The following is a 13718-nucleotide window of genomic DNA, read 5'->3' on the forward strand; positions in this document are numbered from 1 at the left end:
TGGACTTGTCCCTTGGTCAAGGAATATTGGCAAAAAGTACTCAATACCCTGGAGTAGATCTTGGGACATCCTATTCCTCGAACTCCCTTGATATGCCTCCTGGGCTATGTGAAACACAGACCCCCTCTATCCACCGCTTAACAGCCATGCTCCTGCTGCTGGTAAAACTTTGTGTCACTATACACTGGGGACAGAGTCCGGTGCCCACAGTTACATCCTGGTTACAAGACGCGACCTATTGTCAGGAACAATTTGCTACTTATTGGGAGCAAATGGCACCAACATATCACACCAAAGAGCTATGGGAAGCACTATTATTGTATTTACGTACACAAGAAACTACTCATGAATGACCAACCACAACAAATTTCTGTTCAGATGCTTCAGCCCCAGAGCCCGAAATGACACAGTGAATAGGCACTCGCTGACTTGTGATAGGTCCTCTTTTCTGCATTCAAACAACAGCTTCTGATCTAGTTTACCTTTTAATGACCTAATGTATCTAATGATGTCCGATAACTACAGTATCTGTACTACTTTGATTGATCACTCCTCCATTTCTATAATGTGAGATGTTTAACTGCAAAACAAAAAAACAACATGTTCTCGGCAATTTATCAAAAGTAATGAAAATATGTTCTAGTAAGTAGTGTAATATCACCTTCATTCTCAAGTTCTTGAGGGGTTCATCATTTTAACATAAGAGCAGGGACTGGTACTTCCGAGACGGTTGTAGGACACCAGGGGCCGCAACGGGTTTGCACGCCCACTTTGTGCACCCCATGTCATTTGGTATTTCAATAGGGGCCACCGATGGGGGGGGCGTGGCTTGGGAGCCAAAGAAGATGGCCGCCGGATCACGGAGCTCCGTGATAACGTGAAGATCGGAGTTTCCACCGGGCACCTTTCTCTGCTCCTGACATGATGCGGACGCTAGCAGGACAACATGAAGCATAGCGCTTCCATTTGCTCTCAATTTCGGCTTCCAGCGTGAGCTGCTTCATACTATTTTGGCGCATTTTCGTACGCGCTCGTTTTTGCGGCCGCCATTTTGGTTTTTTTACCGCAACGCAGCAAAGAGAATGTTATCTCCTCAGTTTTGGCTCATGGATATGGCTTTTTTTTGCTTTCCTATCGTTCATTGTCGCTCTTTTTGTCTTTTTGAAGACTCCTTTTTTAGTTTTTCACAAACAACCTGTGCAGCATACTTTTTTGAGTGACTTTTACCTCATTTCTTCCCTTTTTCACTGACTTTCGTTGTTCCTCACTGAATTTTTGTCCTTGCTTTATAGATTCGCCTATCTTCATTTTCTCCACACGCTCTACATTTTACTGTGTGTGGTTTACCATGGCAAAGGCTTGTGCACTTCGTACTGGTGCTACTCTGGGTGACAGTGTTACGCTGACTGATCCCAATCCTTTCAGTGTACTACAGGACAATCCGGAAGACTCTGAAAATGCGCAATTCAATACTACTAATATACAGACCACCTTACCTCGTGGTAACCCTAAGCAAATACCTAAAAATTCATCGACTACTTCTACCAAGCGAGTCAAAAAAGACCCACCGTCCCCAACAGGGTCTACAGCGACTTTATCTATGGAACTTCTTCTTCAAGAAATTCGCGCGCTTAAGCCTCATATGGAGGAGACCAACATTCGTCTCCAGAATCTTGAGGATAAATGGTTTCAAATGGAGCAACAGTCCTCACTGCTTTCTCAACGCGTTGATTCCATTCAAACTGTCACTTCTCAAATCCCTCCTTTGCAGTTAGAGGTCGCCCATCTCAAGACTCAGATTGAAAGTTTGGAAAACCGTAATAGGCGCAATAATCTACGCATTTACGGCCTTGCGGAAGGACTTGAAGGCTCTGATGCGCTTTCTTTCTTTCAGTCATTCCTACCAACTCTATTGGATCTTCCTGCATCCCCAAAATTGAACATCCAGAGAGCTCACCGACTAGGCCAAAATTCTAAGTTTGCCTCATCTACTTCCAAACCACGTGGTGTTATTCTATATTTTTTAGAATATACCGACTTACTTAGTTCTTCATGCAGCCAAACGTAAAGGGAGAGTGTCTTGGCAAGGTAATAATTTATTTTTTGCTCAAGACTATGCGAAAGCAACTGCAGATCGGCGGAAAACATTTCTGGACATGAGACCTGCGCTACGGAATATCAATGCTCGCTATGGCCTGTTTCACCCATGTCTTATGAAAGTAACTTTTAACAACAAAACTACTTCTTACGAAGACCCAGGACGTCTACAAGTCTTTCTTGACTCTTGCACTGAGGACAACATGGAAATTCCTCGTACTTCAAAGACCTGAGGATATCTACAACTTATATCCTATCACTTTTAGCTAAGCAAATGTTTTTTCTATTTTAAGAATTGTTGTTGCTCTATTTTAATTTTGTTCTTTTGCCTTTTTCCATTATGTGTGATTATACGTTTTATGTATCCTTTGTAATTGGTCTTCCTTTCCCCTTTCTATTTTAGAAGCAGCATTATATCGTCCGTCACTTCGTGATCCTATCTTCATTGCCTGGATGATGGTGTCTCCGTTTTCCGTTCTGTATCGGAGTTTCCCGCCTTTGGTGTGCTGTTTTCCTCATGTGCTTCCACCATCCCCATCTGTCCATGTCTTTTCGTGGTATGTGCCTTAATCATTTTTTCATCTTGTTTTTCTCTCTCTCTATCTCTTTTGTCTTCTCCCTTTTCCCTTTTGTTTTTGCTTTCATTTTCTTACCCTATTTCCTATACTGGATTCCCTGTCATTTTTCTCATACTTTGTATTTTTTCCCTCAGTCTTGCTTCTTTTTTTACTTCCTATATTTTTCTCTTTACTTTTCCTGCATCTCTGTATTAATCTGTCACCTTTTCTATCATTTCTCCTTTTCGCATTATATTCTAGTTCCTGGTTTTTCAGTTACTATTTTCTGTCTTTTCCATGATAATTCCTTCTTTTATTCGCTTAACGTGCATTGTACAGTTATTACTTAATATATATGAATGTTTTTTATGGTATTTTGGAGTTAGTACTTATATCTAAATGACGTTAAATATTGTATCGTGGAGTGTTAAAGGCTTGGGTTCCCCCATTAAACGCCAAAGGGTTCTATCTCATATTGCTAACTTAAAAGGAGATATTGCATTATTACAAGAAACTCATGTAACTGATGGTGAATTAACTAAACTACGTCAATGGGTAGGTCATGTTTATGCTTCACCTGGTTCAGGGAAACGTAATGGTGTAACTATACTATGCCATAAACGTTTAGATATTCAACTTGTGAAGCAGGAGAATGATTCTGATGGTAGGTGGGTGGTTGTATCATTACTGATTAACAAAATTCCTTTAACCATATTTAATATCTATGCTCCCACCACCCTAGACAGGTCGTTTTGGCCCCATCTTCTTTCATCTTTAATGCAATATACTGATGATTACTTGATTTTAGGCGGCGATTGTAATATGGTTTTAGACCCCTTTTTAGACAGACGATCCGAATCTCGATTTTCTCCTTCCTCCATGCACAATCAATTCACTTCTGCTATTCAACAAAGATCTCTGGTAGACTCCTGGAGACTCTGTCACCCCACAATTCAAGAATACACGTATTTTTCCCCAGCGCACTCTTCCCAATCCCGTATTGATTATATTTTTATTTCCAAACCTCTCACACAGCATATTTCCCATTCTGATATAGGATCTATTCTAATTTCGGATCATGCTCCAGTCTCCTTAAGTTTAGATTTACTCCCTCCCAACAAAGGCACTAAGCGGTGGAGATTTAATAACTCTCTACTATTAGATCCCACATTTTCATCATCATTTCTTGAATTTGCAACTTTATTTTTTTCTGAAAATGACACTCCCCATTTATCCCCCCAACTTATTTGGGATACTTTTAAAGCTGCCTCAAGAGACTTCATTATTTCATTCGTGGCCCGTAAACGACGAACATCTATGCAAGCTATACAAACGCTTAATTCACAAATCAAGAAATTGGAACACTCTTATTATCTAACAGAAAATCAATCTACGCTTACTAATCTTATTAAAGCCAAACTCTCCTTTAATAAACTCTCTACTGAATCTGCAAACTTAATCCTTTTAAAGTCCAGTGCTAAATATTATAATGCTCAGAATAAATCTGGCAATCTCCTTGCCAATTATCTTAAGGTTAAAAAGGAACGCACAAAGATTGAATCTATTATCACTTCTACTAACACTACTGTTCGTATAGATAAAGACATTCTCTCAGAATTCGTCAATTTCTATCAAACACTCTATACCCCTGAGTTTTCGCCTTCTCTGTCTGATATTTCTCATTATTTGTCTACTATTCCCTCCCCGTCTCCTCTAGATGTTGATTTTTCTTCTTTGGAATCAGATATACTTCCCAATGACATTCTTAAAGCTATTCACTCGCTCAAAAAAGGCAAAGCTCCTGGGCCAGATGGCTTTACCATGGAATTCTACGCACACTTTGCTACCTTCCTCGTTCCTAAATTATACCAACTGTTTTTATTTTTCATCTCTTCTAATAAATCTGAAGGCTCTTTTCAAGAGGCTCTAATATGTCTTCTTCCTAAGGAGAACAAAGATCATACTCTTTGTAAAAATTATAGACCCATTTCTTTGATTATTTTGGACTATAAACTTTTTGCAAAAATTCTAGCTCTTCGCCTAGATGATATCTTGCCACGGTTAATTGGAAGGGAACGATCTGGTTTTATTAAAGGTCGTTATTTATCAGACAATACCCGTCTCTTTTTTAATGCCCTTAGTAAATCCCACTCACATCCACATTCCTTAGCAGCTATTGCATTAGATGCTGAAAAAGCCTTCGACAGAGTCAACTGGCAGTTTATTTTTTCCACACTCCGTTGGTTTGGTTTTGGTCCCAAATTTATTTCATATATCTCATTACTATATTCTTTTCCTAGATCGTTTATTTTAGCCAATGGCCTTATATCTTCTTCCTTCCCGCTTCATAGAGGAGTTCGACAGGGTTGTCCCCTTTCTCCACTTCTATTCATTTTAGCGCTAGAACCCTTTTTAACGAAAATCCGTTTGAACTCTAACATTACAGGCTTCCCTTATGCAGACAACAATTTAAAACTCTCAGTGTATGCTGATGACATTCTCTTATTCATTTCGAATCCTCAATCATCCATTCCAACTTTTCTATCAGGTGTTTCTGCTTTTGCTCTAGTTTCGGGATACAAACTCAACACTGACAAGTGTGAAATTCTTCCTTTAAACAAATATTGTTTTCATGCTGATTTTCTAGACTCTTCTTTTCATTGGAACCCTTCTAAAATTAAATATTTGGGTCTATGGTTCACTCCTTCTCTTAAAGATACTGTGGAATTAAATTTAAAGAATTTACAGCTCACTTTAAATAACTCTACGTCAAGATGGCACCCTTTATTCTTATCTTGGTGGGGCAGACTTGATTCAATTAAAATGATGCTCGTTCCGATAATCCTATTTTTCTTATCTAACATTCCTATTAATATTCCTAAATCTTGTTTCAAAAACATTTATGGCATCTTATCAAAATTTTTATGGCAGAATAAACATCCTCGGATGTCTCTCTCCAAACTCAAGCAACCTAAACATATGGGTGGGGTTAACTTCCCCGACTTTTCTTCTTATCACACATCCTTTTTTCTCAAACACTCTTCATTCCTGCTCTCTACAGATATGAACACTGTTAATTCTCGTCCCTTGTGGGTAGAGTTAGAGTCTTCTTTTTTCCATCCTTTCTCCTTTGAAGAATTTTTATCCTTAACCCGTATTCCAGCCAGGATGTCCCTTCCCATTCTCAAGAATACTCGCAAAACTTTTCAACCTCTTTTGCTTGAAGGTCTTGATGATCGTACCCGTTTTCTAAACTCCCCAATTTGGTATAATAAGCATATCACAATTAAGAATAGGACTCTTTTTTGGAAGGACTGGCTAGCACTTGACCTTAAATGGACTCATCAACTGTTTCAAGATGATGCTTGTGTTCCCTTCTCTATCCTTCGCACCCGTTTTTCTCTTCCCCCTTCCTATTTGTCGAAATATCGATTACTGGCTTCTACCGCTCTACAGTCTTTCAATAATTTATCCTCAGCTCCTATTCATACCACAGCCTCTCCTCTTACAATTTCTATTCTACACACCCCCTCCTCGGCATCCTCTATATATAAAAAATTAAGATCTACATCTCTTTCCCGTACTAAATCTAACACGGAATGTAGTTGGGAGGCGGATTTGGGGTTACATTTTTCCATGGGAAAAGATTTGGAATAAAATAAGGAAGTCATCAAGAGCAGCTAATATCACACAAACTTTATTCTTTATTTACAATAGACTCCTAATCACCCCGGCCAAATTACATCATATAGATCCTGCTGTTTCCTCTACTTGCTGGTCATGTCCTGCCCCTAATGCAGATCTTTACCACATGCTCTTCACTTGTCCATCTGTTCACACTTTTTGGATCAAAGTCTGGAACCAAATTAACAAAATTTTCCACACACATATTCCTTTCTCTTATGTTCATATTTTTCTAGGTAGTGTCTCAGAGGAATGGTCTTCTTTCAGCTCTTCCATTTCTATTGTTGACCTACTCTTGGCCGTTGCATTTCAACAAATTACAAAATCTTGGAAAAATGCCTCTAACATTTCTTTCCAAGCCTGGTGGTATGGTGTTTGTTACAACCATAGATTAGATCGAGCTTATGTTTACCCAATTACTTTAGCTATTAAACGAGATTTGTTGTGGTTACCAGTCACTAATTTCCTAAATGTTTCTGCTTGTGCTATGCCTTTACATACTCCTTGTACTGAAGAAGTATTCAAGCCTCCGTGAAGTTCATAGAAAAGTTTTAGTCTTTTTAATATTAATACTTTATTATACAATGTACGTTTTCTATTTATGCTCTTTTCCCTGTTTGCATATGGTGCACCTATGAAAAGGTGTTCCGTAGCGCGAACAGGGAAAGGGCTCCTTATATGTAATACAGCTCCAGAATTGTTTTGGGTATCACGTCACAGTGTAACAAAAGACAGTCACCCTTTTAAAGCTCCTGCTTATTTTCTCCTGCAGCTATGCCATGTAATAATTCCATAAAATGCAACATATGGGATATGGGCTTCAGTAACCGCAAAATATATTTCCCTACAGCTAGGATGCCTAGGGAATTGTTCTCTACCATCACAAAGCACTGCCTTAATACATGGCATGAGCCAGAGGGAGAATGAGCTGTCCGCTCAGAGACAATCACAGTGGCATTTAGGGGCTGCCTGCTGTTGTATACATCTACGAGCGTTAGGATTAAAAGTACTCCTAGGCCATTCAGATACGGTGTGCCCTACACACACTGTATGTCATTGTATCGGTCTCTCTTCACAATGTACAGTCTGGTGAAGCTTACAGGGCTGGCTTTTTTAAATGAAAGGACCTCCTTTGGGTAGAGATTTTTGATGTGTGGTTGATTAGAATGTGAATAGGTGAAAGGCAGAAAGAGTCAAAGGGTGGTGAACAAGTTTATGAATGGGTTACTGGGCGAGTGAATACACAGACTGTTGCTAGAATGAACAGACAACTGCAAATAATAAAGGAGGGTTACGTAAGTGCATGAATTGATGAAAGACTAATGCACAAGTTTGGTAAGATCATGAAGGAGAGTAAAAATGCCCAGAGTGCTAGAGCAGAATTTTCTTTTGTGTGTTTTTATTTGACAGATCGACAATGGTGGGCGCTACTTAGATAGGTAAATCAAAAAAGGGAAGAAAATGGGTGAAAGCGCTATTTTGGTAGGCGGGTGTCCTGCAACATATGTTAGGTGCTGGGGCATATAAAAGGGGGGGGGCAGTGTAAATGCCCGCAAGGGATGGAAAAGCAATATGGAAGCAATCAACAGTGATGGGGGGACTAAAATAAAGGATGGGGAGGAGGGGAAAAGCAACATATGCGGGGAGAGCAACATGGAAAGCAGGGGCAGAAATACACAAGAGAGCAGTACACGAGGGAGACAGCAACACACAGCATGTGGTAGAGAAGAAAATACCACTGAGCATGTGAGGGGTTGGGTGTTTGGGGAACAGAGGCAGCATGTGCAGGAGATAGCTAGAGAACATATGCACTCCCATTGAGTGCTGAAAGAAAAAAGTAGTTCCCTAAAAACGAACAGTGGAAGAATTCAAGTAAGCCAAGGAAAAGGATGGGAAAGAGACTATACTATGCTCCAGGGGATGGACAAACACAATATTGACAAGGCAAGCTATTGAATAACAAGTAAGCTATTGAGAGTAACAATAATGCCAACCAATGGTAAGCAATAGGAGGAATTGAAATCCATTATACATTTTGGCAATTCCATAATAGCTATTCCACAACCAGGCACCGTGCGCGGTCTCACGTGCAAGACCTTAAAACGTATGGCAAGTTATTATTCAGGCTTGCATGCACAGCAGTTTTTAAACATTCAGTGGGACAAAAAATGCTTAGATTATTGGTGCCCCTGAACTATGACATTTAATTTGGCTTTGAAATGATTAAGTCCAACTTCTGTTTTAGATCTAGTCACTTCATTGTAATGGCTCACTTGTTTTAAACTGTAAACATATGCATAAGAAAGGAAATAGGACACAGAAATGCATTGTAAACATAAGTCGTCCTTGCATTACTCTTCAGTGAAACGAGCTTTGTATGCTTTTCCAATACAGGGGCTTAAAGCAGGATGATAGCTTTCTCTGACTAAGTAGATTATTTTATGACCGGATAGATAAATCACCAAGTAATCATCAATGGTTGTCTTTTGCTAATCATTTATATGATGGACTCTGAGAAAGGACATGCCAAGCTAAGAAGAAAGTTTGAATGCCTATAACAACAAATACTCACGTTTATGCCTTTCCAAAAAATGCTAAAAGCCATGTCACATCACAATGGCTTGCACTGCTAGAGTAATGAAAACATGTTCTCTTTGACCAATGCAAAAAGCTGAACTCCTAAATTTCGACTCTTACAAAATTCTTGCTAATTGGTACTCTTCGTACTCCAAACCTTCGATTTTGGACATTTTTTATTTAAAAAATGTTAACTAACAAGGGGAAAACACTAGGCTTCTCCTAATTGTTGAAATCTAAAACAATTTCCCTTACAACATTAGGAATGTGACTTCCGATATCAGAACCATCAGCCAGATGCTGATGCCCTCCATGTGGATACAGCGACCTCCTACAATAAGGGACAGATATAACCTGTCTCAAGATTCAGTGATTCCCAAACCTTTAGAGCCACAGCACTCTTTTTAGAACAACAAACTTTTGCGACCCACTTAGCTTTAATGGACATAAGGCAGGCGATTTTTTAACATAACTAAAGCATCTTGTGGTAGAGCGGTAATTTACAGACCGCACATTTTCCATCAAAATGGGCAATAATTTGCACAGATACAAATTTACTGATAAAACTTTATAGTCCGTGTTTTTCGCATCATCCAGACGAGCCGGAGCTCAGCGTGCAAGTGAGGAAGTGAGGAAGGTGCCGGCTCTGCTGCCGGTTATCGGCTCTCGCCCCTTGGCCCCTGCAGACTTTCTGCCCCCGTACGACTGCCGTGTCGCGGTGGGGGGGTGATTAGCCAAGTGCGGCAGAGTGCAGACTGCAATCAAGTCTCACCCCCCTGGGAGAGTATCGCATGGAGCTAGCACCGGAGGAGCGCTGGAGTAGCTGTGAGGCGTGGGGGAAGAGCTGCGAATTCAAGCGGCAGTATGCAGGGTCCCGGATGGTAGCTCAGAGTTTTGGAAAGCGCCTGGGACGCCTGAGCCTGAGCCAGGAGCCAGGAGGTCGCTAGAGGAGGAGGAGTCCGCTCACAGAGTTCGAGGAGCTGGAAACCGAGGGCAGTGCATTGCACGGAAAGTTTGCACGGAAGCTTGGAGCTGGAACTTGGGGTCTGACCGGGCCGGAGCTTGAGCTCGAGTGAGACATTGTCTCTGCTCGCTCGCTCCCATCTTTTCTGTCAGCCCCTTCTCAGCCCCTTCCTCAGCCGCAAGAGTTGCCGTGTTGTGCCGTGTCTGGAACGGTGGGCTGGAGAGGAGCAGAGGAAGGCTGAGAGGTTGTGGTTGTGGCGACCTCCAGGGGGGCTGGGAAATTCGAGACCCGTGGACCTGAGGACCGCAGAGGTCCGCAGGGATCAACAAAGGTGGAGTCGGTGGAGGAGGAAAACGGAGAACAGTCCACAAGTTACAGCGGGCTGTATGGTGAGGCATTTTAACCTACTATCTTACTACCTTACTGTCTCCACTGACTAGCAGCTACTGAGCCGCTGGTTCATAGCACAAGCTTGCAAGCTTACAAACGAAGAAATTTTAATCACATTCCGGATACGTTTCCTCCCCCCCTCCTAATTGCTGCGAAGTGTGCCAAATGCAATCTATTAAGAGGGGAAGACAAGATATTAATTTATGAAAGACACGACACTAGGAAATTTTACAGTAGCTTCAACTTAAAACCGGTCCGCAGTATCCAGCACAAATATGCAATCCGGAAGGATAAGACAACAGGAACCTGCTAACCCTGCCAAAAGAACCAGGAGAGCAAACAAGAAGTCTACAGACAAGAGTAGTACCGAAGCACTCATGAGGACTATAGATGAAGCCCAGCATCTAATCTCCCCGCTCCTTACCAGTCCTGAACCCTCATCAAGCGGAATGGCAAGCAGCTTAAGCTGTGATTCCAGATGGCCCAAGTTAACATACCAACCGAAAATGTATACAAAATTCTCATTTTTAAAAGATGCTGGGCCGGTACTGTGCTTACATAGTAGTAAAGTAACCAATCTCCCGGACCCACTTCAACCTCTCAATGCACACCAAACGGAACATCAGCTGGTACAGCAGCGGCAGCAATGGCAGCAGCAGGGGTCAGATGGGAGAGACCTATCAGCTACTGGAAAAAGCTGCGAAATGGGCATTTGCGATGTAAGTCTCAAAGAGAGAAAAGACGCACAAGCCATAACCAAGGAAGCAAGGACCCAGGTATTCAAGGAAGATAATTACCTGGGACACGATGACCTGAATCAACTGGAGACAACCCTGCCTATAAATAAAGTACTAGATAGTGGGAGCAGGCAAATCACACTCAAACAAGTGGCGAGTCACAGAGTGATCATCGCAGAGGGAGGACTTGAAGGTAGAGAGGGAAAAAAGGGGGAAAGCACTAACAACACCATCCTCTACAAACAAGATAAGGATGGACCTTTGTCCAAAATGTTACCATCGCAATTGGGAGAAGAGGCGAAGGCTCCTGGGAATCAGAAGCACAGCCCTGCCGCTCACGGTTCGTTACAGCGACCGGATATGCCATCGTGGGCTAAAACAGAAGATAACCCTAAGGATAACTGTCCCAATCTGGGTTTTTTCTCTGTACAGGACTCACCGGATAGACTTGGATTATGTAAGTACCCGGAGGTGTGCACAGTTAAGACGACCACGTCTAATATAAGCAAAGCAGATAGCACAGACTCTTACAATACGATAAAACAAACAGAGGCTGAAATATCACCAACTTTACAAGACGCGCACACTCAACTACTCCGGGCAAAATCTAATACCCAACTCAGCCCTGTTACTCCACAACCTGAGGGTATTATAGAACGACCACCAATATCTCAGGAAATTGAACTAGAAACATCTTATCTTACACCTGAAGAATGGGAGGGATTAGTTGCGTCCTATTCTGCCGCCAACAGAGGCGAATCAGAAAGAAGAAATAAAAACTCTCCAAAATTCAACATCGGGAAAGATACATCATTGGATAAGGACGACATCTGGCCCACACTACTGCACACAATGCAAATGTCTGTGAATGTACTGCAGTACCATTCAGACAAGATGGACCTCCAGTTGTCAGTCCTCAACTCACTCTCCATCTTTGTCGCTGGCATTGATGACAAGCTGGCCGACCTCAACAATTTGATCAAGAGGGCACAGTCAGAGACAAAATTCACCCAGGCCAGCTGCTCCTGTATAACAATTGTAGATAAGCTAGCAACACTACCATCGGCACTGGGTAATCTCCTTGCTGACATAAGGAAAGCAGTACCTTCCCAATCATTGCAAGGAGAGATCCCCTCCAGCGTTAGTGGCCAAGAAATGATCAAGTTAAGCAAATCCCAAAGACGCAAGGCTCAGGCTAAGCAAACCGTAAGTGCGGCATTAACATCAGATGGTAACCAGCCTTGCGAGGATGGGGACTCATCCATACTAGTGCCAAACGCCAGTGCATTATCTGAAGGAACAACAGCAGCCCTGATGAGTAACACTATTCAATCCAGCAACTCTCTGGAAAAACAGGTACCGATTGAGGGGGTACAACTATCCGCCAAACAGCGGAGAAAACAAAGAAGGGGAGAAACCAAAACCCAATGCAGGCATCGCCTCACAAGAAGGATAGAACCGACAGGACCCGGGACGAACTACGGGAAGACCAACTAGTGCATATGTGCAGCGAGGAAGAAGATACGGCCGTGGGGCGGGAGGAAAATAAGAGCCTAAGACAGGAAAATGGATTAGAAACTATTGTACAAACAATTGCCATTGAATTGATTAGTGATAGACTGGGGCAGAAACCAGGGAACAACAGCGGGAGCTCTATAGGGGAACCTCCAATACTAAAAATAATGGACTGTACTCTCAATAAGGTAATGCAAGGCTCAGTTTCATCATCAACTAATGGCTCGAGGGAACTAGCAGGAGAAAAAACAGTCCCACAAAGCAGCATTGGCATGGAGGAGGTGATAATTAAAACATCAGTACTGAATATGGAGAAAGCTTTAGTAAGCGACAGCCAGTCATTAGGTTTGACTATTTCATCACGGGGACTATCACTGCCAACAGAGACTTCAACAGCGGCAGAGCCCACCATGGCTCAACAAACAGGGCGCTCAGATGCTACGACAGCAATCATGTTTCACCCTGAGTACACATCAAGGGGTCGGGTCGACATACTAAATAGGGGTAACATCTTGCGTCTACTGAGGTCCATTAACATGCTTGAGAACATAAAAACCACTGACCTGGAGTCACCTGACTGTCCAGGATCAGAGCAAACAAAAACAGTATGGGCTTCACCAGACTTAGTCGACAGAGTCTTAAAGGAACAAAACAGGTTCAATGAATGGGACATCAAACTTCAGCCACTACCAAAACCAAGGTATCCCGACCCCCTACTGGCCGATTTAAAGTACCAAGAAGAAAACCTCGGTCACGAACATTCGAGCCCATGATTTTTCTCAGTTCTGCGAGGGGCACGCAGAAAAAGCATAGAGCACAGGGCAAACGGAGAACACAATGTATTGAGCGACTCTCTCATCACCTACTGTGCCAGATTGGGGCACTGGCTGCCTTAGGTAGAGTGCTAGAGTTTCAATGGTTTGTATGGTTCCCACACAGAGATCAGTTTTGCTTCCCTATAGTTTTCAAAGGAACCTTCCTTTGAATGAGTGATGTGTTCTTTTATGGCTGCAAGTAAGCCAAATAAAGATATTTGACTGACTGAATAAGTTAATGCTTATTTGAAAGGTTTCTAGTGTCCATTCGTTATTTGCTGGCTAATGAATACAGTACTGTGGACTCATGAGCTTGAACACTGGTGATGCCCACTATAATTTTCTGGAAAAAGCAGAAAAACGCAGTGGTATTAGGTGGGGA

The 13718-nt window shown here is 42.1% G+C and overlaps 1 long non-coding RNA gene across 1 annotated transcript in view; it reads right to left on the minus strand.

Annotated features, from left to right (window-relative positions):
- Positions 1–13718, minus strand: part of LOC146822657 (uncharacterized) — a 44501-nt gene that overhangs the window by 7107 nt on the left and 23676 nt on the right. The window lies entirely within an intron of this gene.

This window comes from Triturus cristatus, chromosome 5_2 (assembly GCF_964204655.1).
Source record: "Triturus cristatus chromosome 5_2, aTriCri1.1, whole genome shotgun sequence".
NCBI lineage: Eukaryota > Metazoa > Chordata > Amphibia > Caudata > Salamandridae > Triturus > Triturus cristatus.